General features: G+C 35.6%; 1 long non-coding RNA gene across 1 annotated transcript; it reads right to left on the bottom strand.

Moving 5' to 3' along the window:
- Positions 1-546: 546 nt before the first annotated feature.
- Positions 547-1,233, bottom strand: LOC137574278 (uncharacterized). Its single transcript, XR_011031967.1, has 2 exons — positions 699-1,233; positions 547-634 (listed from the first exon to the last, which is right to left on the bottom strand). It is a non-coding gene; the product is annotated as an uncharacterized lncRNA (long non-coding RNA).
- Positions 1,234-16,531: the final 15,298 nt, after the last annotated feature.

The raw sequence follows: 16,531 nt of genomic DNA, 5'->3' as shown, positions 1-16,531 counted from the left end.
ACACTGCCACACAAGTGTGTTTGTGTATTTGTGTGTATGTATAAGTGTGTGAAGTGGAGGGTGGAGTTAAAAAGGGAGCGGATGGAGAACAGACGACTGCAGCTTTTAGTCAAGTCTCTGGTTGTACATAAAAAAAGTCAACAGACAAACAAACAAACAACATGTAAATTATGAAAAATGTACTAACAAAGCAGCACACAGGCACACACATAGTCCACACTCACAGACAGAGACACTCCCTCAACTAACAGATCTTTTCATTTCTAAAGGATTAAAAATTTTAAGTTTTTACTTTCCTACTGAAGTTTATAAGTAAAACTTTGCCTACACTTTTTATATTCAATCAATCCATTTGCCACCACTAAACATAGAGATAATCAAAATGTCTTTTTTCTAAAAGCTGTTTAAAACAATAAACTATTCAATATCATAAAAATAACTAAAATACATAATTTTTTACCTTAATTCATTATAATTGGTGATACTTCATTTGAAGTACTTTTATAAACAACAACTATTTTCGAGATTTACCAATGTAAGGATACGTTTTTCATATTTGCATATTATACATAATTTATTATTACTTGTAAATTACAGTAATTTTGGGTAGACATTTACAACAGAAAAGACCTTCCTGCAATATATTTAATTTTTTTAAAAATCAGTTGAAAGAATTCATATTGATGTTAACAACTTACTCGATAATTGAAAATCTATGCATTTGGATTTAGTGGCAAATCGTTTTCAATTGCCCCGCTCTGAACCTGATCGTCCTGATCATCACCATCATCATCGTCATCCATGTCCACTGGTTGATCAAGTGTAAGTTGTTTCCATTCATTTAAAAGCATCATTTGATGCTTCTCATGATCGGTTAGTGGACCACACTCGTAGGCATTCCGATAGCGTCCATTTGTAAATAGCGGATAGGTACTTTGTGACGGTATTGAGATTGGCAGCCAGGGATTCAACAGCGGTCCATAGCGTTGACGTAACTGCAAGTTCCAATTATTTTCATCGTCTTCTGAATCAGTTTCGGGGATACGAATTGGTGGCACTGCATTCGAAAGAGGTTCAGACATGGTGGGCGAATAACTTTTAAATTTTACTGTAAAAATTTTGTTTAGCAACAAAGAAGAAAACTATTCTCACTCTAGAATTTCGATATAAGAAATCTGACTAAATATGAGATATTCCGAATGGCATAAAGCACAAGGCTAACTTTAAAATGAAAAGAAATTGTGATTCCTTTGATACATATATACACTTGAATGATTAAGCAAATTTTTTGAAATTAATGAAATTTGAATCCTCTATAGACTTTATTTATTCAATAAATATTAACGGAAAATTATATTTAAAGGGATTCAAATTTAAGGATAATTTACCTTAAATTTTGTCTGTTTTGGACACGCCCTTGTACCGAACACACACATACACTGAGAAAAAGAGAGAGAGAGAGAGAGAGAGAGAGAGAGAGAGAGAGAGAGAGAGAGAGAGAGATGTAAATACAAATATATATGTATGAGTGGTATATACGAACACACAGTGTTAAAGGAATGTATGTACATTTTGAATTACTGAGTTTCGTTAGCCTTCTTGCTGTTGCTGTTTTCATAGACACTCTAGTGCCCCAAAAAGTGTTGTAGGTTCATGTAGGCATTCAATGGCAATAACACTCCCTCGCAACTCTTTTTAACATCGCCCCGCTGGTAACCAAACCTCATCAACTTTCAGTTCAGCCTGAAAAATGTGCACCTGTTTTGTTTATTTTGACTGCGTTGTGTTGCCACCTGCCGCCTGCCTTGGCGTTTAAGTATGGGTGTGCCTGTGTGTATAGTGCATAAAAGTAGGCAACACTTTTTAGCACGTCGCTCGCTTGGCTCTGGCTCATTTGTTAAAGTTTTAGTTGTAGTTTTTGTGTGTTTTCGGGTTTCTGTTTCTGTTTCAGTTTCAGTTAGAAAACAAACAAAACGAACCGAACTCCATGAAATGAACTCATTACAAAGTATGTCCGCCGGCGATTGAATAGATTTTAAAATTCCACAACAACTTTTGAGTGCAGCTTAACTTACAGGGTTACGCTTAATTAAATGTTTAATTCTCAGCCACCGCCTCCCATTACAACTACACCCTTTACGCCCTTTCAATTAGAGTTAGGGGAATTAAAGAAACAGCAAACTGTTGGCAAGGGGTGCTAAGATGAGTCGAGATGGAAGTCAGTCGTCAGTTCGTTTCTTTTGTTCACAATGCAACCGGCAGCTAATCAGTTGAGAAAATTTCCTCTAAGATGCTTAACGCAGGGAAACAAAAGCGAGAGACCGAACCATACCGCCCTTTGGGGCACTTTAATTAGCCGCACAAACAAAAGAAAAACTTTGTATTTGCCAACCAAGCGTGAAGAAATGAAGACGAACGTGAAGAATCAGGGAAACATAAGGTCAAAAGTGCCAATACAATGTATAAATATAAATGAGCAGTAACAACAAAATCGAGATGGGGCTAAAAGGTTGGCCCCAATAGGGTGTTAAAGGTAGGGCAACGAGCTTGCTTAATTATTACGCCTCATTGCGGACTTCCGGAACAAAAAGAGCGAAAAAAAAGGTAAAATGGCAGACGGCTTAAGTTATTAATATATTTCCCCTCATCAATTCATGTTGCATGGACATTGGCATCAATCACAAAAACAAAAAAAAAAAAAAAAAAAAAAAAAAATGGGAAAAAAAGGTGCCGCATTTTATGGTTGCCAAATTAATCGCAATTGTATTGAGATTGATGACCGAATTGGCATTTCTCTTTATATTTTTTGCATTCTTTTTTTTTTTTTTTTGGGTTGTGTTTCAGAAGTGGACAAGCTGTCCCAAGTTATTTTTTTCTTTGTTGCTGTGCAGCAATTAAAATGTTTGCTGTGTGTGCAAAAAGAAGGGATCGAACGACCCGAACCGAACCGAACTAAAGCGGTCGAAAAAACAAACTGCCACAAAGCGAAATTAACGGAAAACATTTATTTATTTCATTTATTTACTCCAATAAAAAAGGCAAATAGACTCAGAGATATACAGGGCAGAATGTTTGGAGAATTCACAACAACGAATATATCTATACGATTTTATACATTTTCTCTTTTAAAAAATGTTTCTCTTCTCCTACGGTACGAGATTTTTGCAAGGCTTTTCTCTAACCAACTTTGCGTATACGCGATGTGTACATTTTTGTAGCATACTTTTCAGGTTAAATTTTTACTAATTGCCAGTTGTATAAAGAAAAGTATTCTCTTTGTATCTGAATTGCTACACGTTGATCATTAAAATTGTTGAAATTGTTTTTATAAATCGAAATTGGGATGGGAATTAGGTAACTCAGCTGGAAATGTCTCTATTTCGCACACACACACACACACACATACTCAGTTTGTCTTGCAAAAGTCATTTTCAATCTCTTTTCAAGCCACAATAATTCAATTATGAAACGCCGCAGGCAAGAAACCACAACAGCAATGCGGGTGTCTTTCCACTTACTTACAAAAACCCTAAACAACTCGAAACCTCCACCTCAAACGCACAGCAGCACCCTACGTTTCAATTCAATGTTCTCTCTTGATCCCTCTCTTTTCTCCACAATTTTAATGGTTTTATGAACATTACAGCAAATTGAATAAGGTTAAAGTTCCGTTCATGATGTCCCATTTCCAAAAGATTACGCATGCTTTTAAAAATCGTCTCCGGAAGTTAAGTTGCCTTTTGCCTTGAACTCACTCAAGTGTTGAGACGGGATTGGCGTCGTCGTCAGCGTCGGCGTCGTCGGCGACAGCACCGGCGGCAGCATCAGCGTTGTATGCGGCCCATATAAAGACATTTTGTGTGAGAAACTTTTCCCGACTGCAATTTAACTAAAAGCCGTCATAACATTTAAGCAAAAGATCGCAAAAAGGTGTTGGCCATTCCAACAGTAACAACAGCTGAAACGAATAGGCCCATAATCATGCAGGATAGCCTTTTGGTATAAACATTTATGTAGCCACTTCTTCTTCTTTTTCGTCTGTCCCTTCCTTACATCCTGACAACCACCGACCCCTCTTGTCCTTGCTAGGATTTTTACTACAAATCCAATTGAAATCGTTGCTTTTTGCGGACACAAATCCATTTAATAACCAACATAAATACAAGTTAAATGAAGCTTTACGACTTCTCTCCCTATGTGTGTATGTATGTGAGTAAGCAGCACCACAGGAAACTACCAACTATACAATATATGTACATATATATAGATATATATGCTTGTAGAATCAAGAGTGAAACTTTTTCACACACGTATGCAAATGTGTGAGTAAGAGATTTTGTGTGTGTTCGGTGTATCTGTGTATATTGTGAGAGTGTCAATTCCCGCAGCGACATTTTATGGAGCGAAAGAAACCAAACGAATGCTGAGACAAGTCTTGGCAGTTATACTAGCGAGGGAAGGTTCGATAATTTCCTTTTTTTGTTCGAATACAATAAATTGAAAGTGCTTCATACTGTGAATACATTAAATCAAGCTGCTTTAAACACGTTAAATTGGTTGTTATTTTGGAATTGCTGCTGTTGAAAGGAATCAACTTTGAAATAGGTAAACAATAAGCCAACCCAATAATCTCTTTGTTCCTTTTTGATGGCAGCTTAAACTCATATCGCATTTATCTATCAAAGTCCCATTTTTATGCTGATTAACCTAAACAACTCTCGATAAGTTCTGTGGTCCCCACAATGTAATTGAAAAAAAATATGCCTTCGTTCAATAGAAAACTATATTTATATATACAAATATATACTAGATATATACATAAATATCTTCGGCTATCCACTTGTGGCCTCCTGTTTGTGGGCCATAAAAACTAATAAACTTGACATAAATAAGTGGTAACACTGTGGTAGGAGTGAACACAAGTAAGGCAAACAGGTTTCTCCTTATACTTAAATTCATATAAAGGGCAACAGTTTTATTTTTTTGGTCTGTGCTCTTAACCAACAGCTGTGTATGTGTTTGTGTGTGTGTATGTGAAATGAGAGAATTATGTGTAATTGCATTTTATTGCCATAAATAAAAGTTTGAATGAGCTTCATGGCAAGTATGGGCTTGCCTTGCCCTTTTTTTGTGTTTTCCATCTCAATTAGGAAACAGTTGCAACTGTTGTTGAGATATTTGAGCAATTTCCACAAGATTTCTTAATTAAAAACTTGCTCCGTCTTCGTCTCAGTCTCAGAGTCCCAGAGTCTCTGAGTATCTCAGTCATTTTCTGTCTCTCTCTCACTCTTGTTCTTATTCGCTGAGGTGTCAGCAACAATGAAAATATTTTCTGCTTACCCGTAAAGTGTTTTCTCTATTCTTTTTCCCCTTTCCTTGGTATTTTTTTTCGGTTGTAAGTGTGTGTTCGTTTGTTCGTTGGTCTTTTTTGGCAATTTGCTTTTGCACATTTTTCTTCATTTACTTTGCAGCGGAATCTACGAAATTTCATTTGCAGTTATGTTGTTATTTTCTAGGGCAAAATAACAACAACAAGAAGAAGACACACGAAGGGAAGAATGGAAAATGTGGCACACGTTCGTTCAGTCGCTAGCCTAAAATATATTTGCCAAGCGCTTCACTTTGGACGCACAGTCAAACAATTTGCTTTTTTCGGACCCAAAGAAGCGAAATATTGTACATAGAGTCAAAAGTTATTATTGTGAAGATGGAAGTTGGACAAGATGGCGATGGGCGGGAACATAGAAGAGATGGGCAGATAGACCTTCTTCCTATTCCTCTTTTTACAGACCTCTCTTCCTCACTTTTTTTTGTGTATGTGTGTGTGTGTAATGCCCTTTTACAGACTTCAGTTTCGTTTGTGTGTATCGGTGTGCCTAATGCCCGGCGACTGCGATGACGACGACGACAATGAGACGACGACATTGTCCGTTCAACAATTTGTGAACGCTTCACTTGTTTGGTTGAAAAGTTGGCAAACATTTTCTATTGCATATTTTTAGGCAAAACAACTTTCCTGTCTCTTGACCAAAGTTTTTGTGCAAGCGAAAGAGAATGAAAATTGCAGCACATAAATACACTGCACTGAAAGGTACGAAAGGTTTCATGTGAAATATATTAATAAATCACAATGACCAAATGAAATTCTCGAGAAAAATTTACAACAATTTCTAATGCTACATTGAGCCTTTTAAAGTAGTTGAATACAAATGCAATTATGGAAAACACAATTTGTTAGACATCTAAGCTAAACACTTATAATTGCGATTTCGTTTCAGTTTTCAGTTTTAGAGCGAATAAATGGAAATAATAAAGCAAGAACTTGTTTTCTCTTTTTATTTTACAAATGTAATTTAAGATTCTCTAAAACAAATCAAATGCCACTAAATTTACCAACTACTCGTATACGTAATGTAATTTTTATAGCATACTTTTTTGGTTAAATTAATACATTACTTGGCAACCGTCATTTGATACGATTAAATCATTATTTAAAATGAATTGTTGTGTAAATAAACTGTCTGGTGACTACTCGTACGTCTAGGTTGTAGTATTCTTTTAATTAAAATTTACTAGATTAATTTGTAGTAGCTGCGTTTTTTTTTTGCTTGTCGTTGCTTTTTGTTTCTGTTTTATACAATCGGGAAGAATTGTTTTAATTTTTAGCTATATCTTCTTTTTAAGGGTATCCTATCCTCTACCATATTAATGTCGTTGTTGGTTTAGTTCCGTTTTGTTCGTATTCTATGGCCTTTTAATGTGTGACAGGTCAATGCGTTCTATAAACTCAACTTAACTCAATTCGCTGCTCGGTATTACCAATAAGTTTGTTTTGGCCTTGGCATAAAATTTGCCATGCTCGAGAACGAAAGATACGAGAGTAGGGAGCAAAAACTTTTACCTTTGCACAGTCAGCCATATTGTAATTGCATTTTAAATGGCTGCACATAAACACACATTCACATAGCTGTTTGTCTCCCTGTGTGGATGTGTGTGTGTGCATTTGGCAAGAGACTCAACCTCAACACCCACATGCGGCCACAAAATATGGTAAATTAATTCAATATTAAGCAATCAAATATTGTCACCACATCATCAAATGCTGCGGCTTTCAATGTCAATAGTTCTCTCTGTTTCTGTTTCTGTCTCTGTCTTTCTCTGTCTCTCTCTCTCTCGCTCTCTCTCTATCTCTTTCTGTCTGTGAGTGTTTGTATTTGCGCCTTGAATTAGGCTATGCCAAATTGAACAACAGACGATGCTAGTCATTTGTTGAATTGGAGAAGGGAATTGAATAAATGCAATCAATGGTAGAGGATTCTAGATATTCATCTAACAATGACTAAGTCTCTTTCCCTTGCTCCTTTTGTCCCGTCTGTTACGGTATCGTTTCGGTTTCTCGTTTATTAAATTTTGCTATATGGCAAACAAATCCATTCATATGTGCGTATGATTGGCTTGTACTGGCTGCTGCTTGACTTGGCTTTTATTAATTTTCCTCGCGCGCGTTGAGTATTGGATTTTTGCATGTTCGTCCTTCCTTACCCCACTGCATTCATTCTACGACTCTCTCGGCTGGTTATTTTTTTTCACTGCGACAAAAGAATTTAATTAAAGCGCAGCTCAGCTATTGTCTGTGCACGATAACTGTGGCTCTGTGTTGGTGTGTGTATGTGATTCTATCTGTGTTGATGTTTGTGTGGGTGTGAAACAAACGGGTTACTGGCCATGTCAGCGAAAGGATTAAGACGTTGTGCCCGGTGCCAACACGCTTGAATGACCTGACTGCTGTCTGACTGCCTCCTGTCTGCCTACCTCTTTCCATTTGCCTGACGGCAACTGTCCAACTCAGTTTGAGATAATGTATATATGGCGTAGATTGTAAGGGCAATGGGCTAGAATTTGACATTTTACCTAGATAAATTTACCTGATAGCGTTGAGTTGAAATTTTGCAAGAATTGTGTAAGCCCAATGTCAAATATTAACAATAACAAATTTAAAATATCATCGTAAAACATTTCACAAAAAGAAGGAAAACTCTCAACTAGATGAAGGGTCACACCTTATAATGATTTAAAATTTGACTCACTGTCAATTAACCGAATCTGACTAACGCGCTTTCTCCTTTTAATTGTGACAGACTGAATAAAATGTTATTTGAATGTAATATAAGATGCGTAACAAATAATTATTAATATTTAGTTGAGTTTCGTAAATTTAAATTGGCAGTCAACTCAATCAGTTGAGCTTTTTTAACTAGTTTCAGACCTGTTTGCTTTTCGCTTTGTGTCGCTTGCGTAATTTAAGCTTTGTTTTCTGTGTGTCGTTAGATTTGCTCATGTATGTATGTATATATATACATACATATATATATATATATATATATATTTTCACTTGATTATTGTCAAAACGTTGGGCAAACATAATTTAAAGCCAGGTCATAATTTTGTACAATTACAATTTGCATAAAACTCAGCTCAGGTGTAAAATGTTTGTCTGCTCATGTTTTGTTTAATCCATGTCACTGTTGGAAAATTACAAAAAGTTTTTTAATTACATACAGAGAACCACACACATACACACACACATGACGAGAGAAAGAGAAGGTGAGACTGACTGTGTGACATAGAGGTTGTGGAATTTGTTTTGGTTGCGCACAAAAGTAGACTATGCTTTTCATTTTGCGCTTTTTGAGTGAGTTTTTGAAGTACGAAGTCGAGTTGAGTTGAAGTTGTTGCCGCATTTGTCACGTTGTCTGTGCGTGTGTCCTTGTCATTGTCGGTTTGCCGTTGCCGCTGCTGTTGTTTTTGTCGTTGATGTTGTTGTTGTTACTCCTGCTGTATTTGTCATATGCCATGTTGTACACGCACTCACTTTGACACTTTTCACAATTTTCGTGCGCCTCCCATCCCGCACCACCCATTTCCATCAGCTCTCACCGTTCCTTTTTTTTTATGTGCATTTAATTGCAACGAAATTTTCAAAATTCTTCTTTTGTGTCTATATAACATATACATACATACATCTGCGTTGGGTTTGGATTGGGGGTAAAGCGGCAGTTGTCATTCGGTTTGTCAAAAATGTATGAATAATGAGTTTTGTTGTAAAAGAATATTGCATGACACATAGAGAGAGAGAGAGAGATAGATAGAGAGAGAGAGAGAGACATGAAAGTGATGAAAAGTTAAAATTCGTTATGCCATGTGCCTTCCACGCATTTTTGACAGATCATCACAAATTGTGATGGCTAGTGGCAGGCGCGCATTTTGCTGGATGATACTCTCTTAAATGTTTAATTTAATATTGGTTGATTATCAAAGTCAACTTTAACTTTATTTTATAATAGCACAGCATAACTGATCTCCTACTTGGTTTCATTTTAAACATTTTATATATTTTACCCTAGTTTTGAATTAAAAATACATTTGAATCAATCTATGGCATTAATCCTTAAGAATATATTAATTGTCTTCAACCTATTAGACTTAATGAACTTTAATTATGTGTTTACAAATATCAATATCCACTTGATATCTATTGGCTTGGTATACATTGTTGTAGTTAAACTGTTGTCTCTTTAGGTGAAAAGTTAATTTATTTTTCAACTCTGGACTATTGCATTTGCATCATTTGTTTTTGTTAGTTTCTTAATTTCTTTTAATTTGTGCTGTAGCTTATATTTTTCCACTTGTCCTTTCTCCTTTCCTTGCTTCATTTCTTTCTCCATTCAGTTTTCCCATTAACATATACATACATACATATATATACACACACATTTGTTTATCTTTGTCTTTGATTTAACTTTGTTTTAACTTTGAAAGAAGTATTTTCTAAACCTGAAGTTGGCATCTCTTGAGCAAATGACACAAACATACATACATACACAAAAACACACACATATGTATATATATATGTATATTACGTATTTACCTCTATATAAAGTGAAAACGAAGGATGCATTATATATTTAAATGAAGCAAATGAAACGTCAACTGCAGCATTGAGAAAGACTTTCTTCTGTCTCTTTATTCACTGTCCTCTCCTTCCCCTTCAAGTTCCTTTGTCCCTATTTACCCTCTTTGCATGTGTGTGTGTGCGTGTGAGTTTTTGTTTATTGTTTTTGGTTTTGAATTGTTTTGTTATGTCAAATGGCCTGAAGCGATTGAAATTAAATTTATTTGCACAATATTTCACTTAAAATTTTAACTTAAAAGCCAATTTAAAATCTTTATTATGCAAAAAAGCATGCATAATTCTTCAATAAATGGTGTTGAGCCCTATCGCATATATATAGAGAGAGAGAGAACACTCACAAACACACTTAAGGAAGTGTTGGCCATATAACTATGGCTATGACTAGCCATGGTCATGTTCTAGTCCATGTGAATGCCTTTGCCTGCCTTTCTGTTGTTGTTGTTGTTATTATTGCAATGGCCCATTATTATTGCCCTTTTTGGTTGTTATAACGATTGTTGTTGTTGTTGCTGTTGGTAAAGGCGCTGGCAGTTCCCTTCCTTTCTCAGTTGCGACGTCGTTTTTGGTCAGTTAAGCGCGCTCGCCCCGCTTTCGCTTACACACATACGTATACACTGTCGGGAATCGGAACTCGTGTCATTTCCGCACAAAGTTTAGCATGCTTTTAGGCTTGGCCACTTAACACACACACAAACATTCACATAGACAACCATCCAGAACACAGTGGGTGGGCCTATGGGTCATATATGTAAGTATGTTTGCGAAACATCTGTGAATGTGTTCTTGAAATTTATTTCACCACAAAATATGGGCATAGCTTTAATATATTACCATTGCCGAGTTTTTGGGGGTTCAGAGTGGTTACAACTACAATATGAAATTGAGTTTATATCCTAATAAAATTCCAGCTTCGGCTTTAGGCATGCGCAAGTAATTTTAGCAAAATGTTTTTGCTTTTAATTAGGATTTCAAGTTTAGATATCTAAGACAATTGGCATAATCAAAATCTACTTCAATCAAAATTACAATCTTAGAATCTTGGGAATCGGCCCCTTATGCTTACGCCCCTGATGGCCTTTTTTCGGCTGTCGTTGGCCATCAAAAAGTTGTTTAATAAATGTACTCACAATCACACACACACACACACTCACACACACATACATATGTCCCTGAAACATTTGCCTACACATTTTTCCATTTTGTTTGCCAAGTCAGCAATTGACCTTGTGGGCAACGAAAAAAACAAGACAAAATATAATAATAAAAAAAAAGAAGAAAAACCTTATACATTCAGAGCAAATCTACTTGGCCGCTAGACCAACAACAACAAGAAAAAGGATAAACTTTTTTAATATTATGTCAATTGTAGTTATTATACTTGGCCCTAGACTTTAATGCAATTTGCCTGCTGTCAGTTGTTGTCTTTTATTCTCAATTTGCTTGGTTTGTCAGTCTTTAATGTTTCGGTTGTACTGCATTTAATTTCATTCAAGAGAGTTCTGTCGAGTTTATTTATGCGATGGCAGTGCTAATTATAAGAACGCGAGTTTTGCTTCATTTTAATGAGCGGCAGTTAAAAGTCGTAACGAGCTTAATTGCGAGCCGTCTTTCATTAATAAATTTACTTGCCGTGCCAGGCCGTGCCTTGATTTGCCCCGCCTTGACTTGCCTTAGCCTGTTATGCCCCTCTATGTATTTTGCCTTTTTCTTGCCATTTTGCACTTTGTGCACGTTCTTCTTAATGAAGATGCAAACTTTACACTTTTCCTGTCAACAAAAAGCCAACAGCGATTCAGTTAGTTAACGCTGACCAATGCTGCGTATGCGTAATATTTAGTCTGTCACCTCTTGTTCTCTTATAATCAGCAACCATTGAATTGATGGTCGCTTGATTAAAGTACATAATGCTTCAATTTCTTTGCTGAGTTTACGTTTAAATTGGCCAAAGCTCTTAGGGCGATGTACATAAATATTTCTTTATGACATACATATCTAAGCAAATTGTTGTTTAAGAGTTTTACTTTTTTTTTTTTTGTCGTTTTGTTTCCTTTGAATTAAGATTTTTCTCTGTATACGATGCAAAACTTTTATGTTTTGTTTTTATTCAGTTGTTGCAGCTGGCAAATATTTAAATAAATATTGAGATTGCAAAGCATTGTAGTCTTTATTTATTGCATTTCTTTTTTTTTTTTTTTTTTTGGTTTAATTGTTTGCCAATTTATTGTGTGTTCTTGTTTGTATGTATGTGTCTGTCTGTTTGGTTGGTTTGCGTCTTTGAAGTTTATATGTGTTAAATGCGAAAATTCTGATATATTGAAAAGAAAAAAATCTAAGCTGATGCTACAAAAATTCCTTTGTCATAACAAATTTTAGCAAATATATTTATGCTTAAATATTGAAGAATATTTTCATTTTGTGGCAGTTATTTGTTTATGTACTTTTGGTTTTGAAAGGTTTAGGAGTTCGTTACTCTTTATACTCAAAGGGTATGGTAACTTTGTGTCGTCTACAATGTTTGTGAAGACCTTTCGAAGAGTATTCAAAATATGACTTGCCAATTTGAATTAAATTTAGTTTCTAAGAATATTTTAAACACAAAAATCCACTTAGATGATGCCTTTAGCTTTACCTCTTCTTCTCTCTCTCTCTCTCTAAGTGTGTGTGTGTATTTGTGTGAGTTTACCCATAACAGTTAACCCATTTTTTGGCCAGCTGCCAGTTAACCCAAATTTTGCCGCCCATAAACTGTTACATGCATATTTTTTTTCACTCTGTGTGTGTGTCGGTTTTTTTTTTCTTTCTTCTTTATTGTTGTGGCTTTTCTTTTACTAACAGCCATAAAAACAATTTCATTATCGTTGTTTCGGTCAACTTTAAATATCCGCTTCCTCTTATTTTTTGTTGCTTTGTTTTGAATGTTTTATATGTTTAAAACTAACTAATTGCATAAACCTTAAGGGTCTATCAGTGAAATTGAATTAATATGAACCTGCTGCTAAAACAAAAACAACCCGAAAACAATATCAATTGCCCACGCTAATTGTAGGTCATTAAGTAGAGAAAAATATAGCCGAGGACACCTTTTACTAGCCGCACATAACTTTGATTTTCCTTTACTTTTTGTGGACGTGAGAGAGACTGGCTCTAGAACGCATTAAATATGTGCTTTGTTGTCTAGACATGATTTAGCCTAAGGCCTGAACCTGGCCAAATAAATCTGCGTTGGGTTACAGTTGTCTAGAGTACTAGAGAGAGAAAGAGATCAAGAGAAGGAGATTGGGTAAAAGAAAAAACACCCGAGAAGGAGTTTGGGTTAACCAAATAAATGTACTTTTTCGGGGGGTCACTCTTCGTTCTGTGTGCCAACCAGAGGGTGTGTGCTTTTGTGTGTGTGCGTGTGGGCGTTGTCGTTAGGCAAACACATGTAAACACAAACGAAAGACAAAACTTAAACACGTGGAAAGCAGCTTAACAAAGTCAACGAATGTTTGACTTTGTATAGGAAAATTAATGTTAGGACTTCAATTTACCACAAAACAGATTGACGCTTTCCCTCACTCTTGATTTTTTGGGTAAAATTGATTTGAGTTTGTAATCGAACCATGACAAATATGTATAGGACAAATATTTTCCAATTTATATTTAGACTCGATTTACGTTGGGCTTATTTCTTTGCCACCCCAAAAATATGTTCAAATTTCGCCAACAGTTAACAATTTTTCTCTTTCTTTTTGTTGCTAAAGAAAATTGAGAACCAAAAATGTGTCGTTTTAATGGCCATAGACTTTAGCAAAAAACAACTTTACATAGAAAGAAATTGTTTCTCAGAAAGATGTTGTAATATTCTATATAAATGCAGATTAATGTGATCATTAAATTAATAATGCTGCAGCTAATGGAACAAAAGGAATAATGAAAAACTTGAATCGTTTCTTTAATTTGTGTCTCTGACCAAATAGGATATTCTGGAATTCTTGACCTGTACGACGAGACGAGTTCTTATAGCCATGTCCACCTGTCTTTCTGTCAAGATCGACGCGATCTCCTATTGTATATGTCGTAAATTTCCACGGGATATCCTATGGACCCCATGATGTCCTGTGAACTTTTTATTTTTGAATGGTTTATCTATCTTTATGAAATTTAACATCCATTCCCCATAAAGAATGAATTAGCTTTAATGGCATTTTGGTTATGAGAAAAGTTTCTATATTTTCCCTTAATTTTTTGGCCAATTTCCATCAGCTTACTACACATTTGTACGGGTGTTAGCTCAACAGGTGGCATTCGCCGACCCATTAACTCAATAATAATGATAATGCAAGCAGCAGGTGCCACAGCTATTAAACGTGTGAGTGTCATGCAAGACTCATTAGAAGCTCAGCACCCCAATACAACTGAAAATCTCAGTGTGTGAATCCAATAGTTACCCACAGACATACCCCTCTGACCTCAATCTATACACTGACACAAACACACAGACAATATATACACACTTAGACAGATCTCACATGCAGTCAAAAGAAAGTTTCTTTTGGCAAAAGTTTTATAGCCTTGCTGTTAACACTTTGATTGCCTGCAAGTTTTAAAACTGTCGACACACACACACACAGAGACCCATATCTTTACCCCAAAAGTTTCACCCCGCTCTCTTCGTTTCGGAGCTCTTTCCATATACTAAATATCTTGCCATGGTATAGCCAATTCTGTAGCCGATCCCAATTCGTATGCAAATGTTTTAAAGTGCACATGGTAAATGCTAGGGAAAAAGTTTACTCAACTGTAACGCCAATTTATTTTTGAGGCTTTCTGAACTGCATACTCTACAATAGATGGGAATATTCGACTAAAGATTGTAATTTACAGTAATTCTCAGTGTGGAAAAAATAATATATTTTTTAAAGTTTTACATTTACAAAACAATTTTCTAGCGAGATGGAAAAGTATATTTTTCTTCTTCCAAGTTAATAATATATTTTTTTGTAATTGTAAGCTTCAGATAGTGACTAAGACTATTACTAAACAAAAACACTAATAGATTTAAATAGAGTCTTTTTGCTTTCGGATCAATATTATCTGTATTGTTGATGTGAAAGCTTTCAAGGCGCTCTCTAAGTCATTCAACTGGCTAATGGTTATTTATTGCACTTCTTTAGACTGATAACCGCACAAGTAGTAGAATAAGTAGCTGGCAGTGAGTGCATTTAATAGTCGAGTAGCCTCTCAATTAGATTTGCACTTGCAAAAAGTTTAATAGCAAAGAAGAAAAAAAAATGAAGGCTTGGTCAGGCTTTAAGGTTTTAAAGTGGCCTTTGGCCATTGATACGCATTGCATTTCATGTGTAAATAGAGCTTGCAATTGTGAAAAGCTGGTAAGTACTTATGTAAGCAACAACTGCATAAGTACGGACAGGTAGACATACACATACACACACACACACACACACACACACACCCACAAACACAACGTACAGGCCAGCCCAGATCCAACTTTTACTCACCTCTAGGGCAGTTCTGGGGCCGCCTCCAACATCCGCCACTATAAATAAATAAGATTAAGCGCACTTGAGTGTGTCTGTGTGAAATGAGTGAAACATTTTTTGAAGCACGCCACAAAAAGAGGCAGCTCCAGCAGCAGCTTCAGCGGCAGTCAAGCATTCACAAGGCAAACGACGTGCCCGGACTTGGAAAAACATGAAATAAACATTTTGTTGTTGCATTTTTTCGCCGCAAAAATAATAAAAAAGTAAGATGCAAGGGCAAGGCAAAAAAAAAAAACCCTTAACAGCAAAAAGAAGACCGAAAGAAAAGTTTCACTCTCTCTCTCTCTTTCTATCTTACTGTGTGTGACTGCATTTGGAATCAGCGCTGCAAGTTGCTTGACTTGACTTGTCTTCTACTCACCCCCTGCCTGTACCTTAGCCTCAGCATGAACTGCTCATAATTCAGGAAGTGTGCAGTACTTTCTTTTCTTTACCCTCCCCCGCCCACTCTGTAAACTAGTCTATTCGACCGTTTCCGTTGCTTTTCCCCCGTGCATTTTATAACAAGCTGCTTGCTCAAATTGGAGACAGCTTAATAAATGTCACCAAAATGTTGCAATGCTTTCTCTTTGTTAAAAAAAAAAGAAGAAAACAATGAGTGAGTAAAAAAGGGAGGAAAACAAAACACACTACGACAATTAAATTAAATCATTGTTTTAATAAAAAAGTAAAACATAATTAAATATGCACTAAAAATATGCAAAACAGCATTCTTTTTTTAAAATATTGTAAAGCAACCTTTCACACGCGATGCGTAGCGACGTTTCTATGCCCTTTCTCAAATTAAAACATGATTTGGATTTGAAAGTTAATCCAAGTAAATGAAAACCAAACTAGTACAGAGATATGTATTAAGATTTAATAACAGGGACCTCGAATAACAACCTTTATTAACAAAAAAATTGGTAGAAAAAACATTTTAAAAGCAATATAAAACTAATATTGAATTTATGATTACTTTGCGAAAAATTTAAAAACCAGACTTTGCTAAAGAATAATAATAAATAATAATTAT

This window comes from Drosophila tropicalis, unplaced genomic scaffold, assembly GCF_018151085.1.
Source record: "Drosophila tropicalis isolate 14030-0801.00 unplaced genomic scaffold, ASM1815108v1 contig_443, whole genome shotgun sequence".
Taxonomy (NCBI): Eukaryota; Metazoa; Arthropoda; class Insecta; order Diptera; family Drosophilidae; genus Drosophila; species Drosophila tropicalis.
The sequence above is the reverse complement of the archived record's forward strand: the minus strand, read 5'-3'. Positions and strand labels throughout refer to the sequence as shown.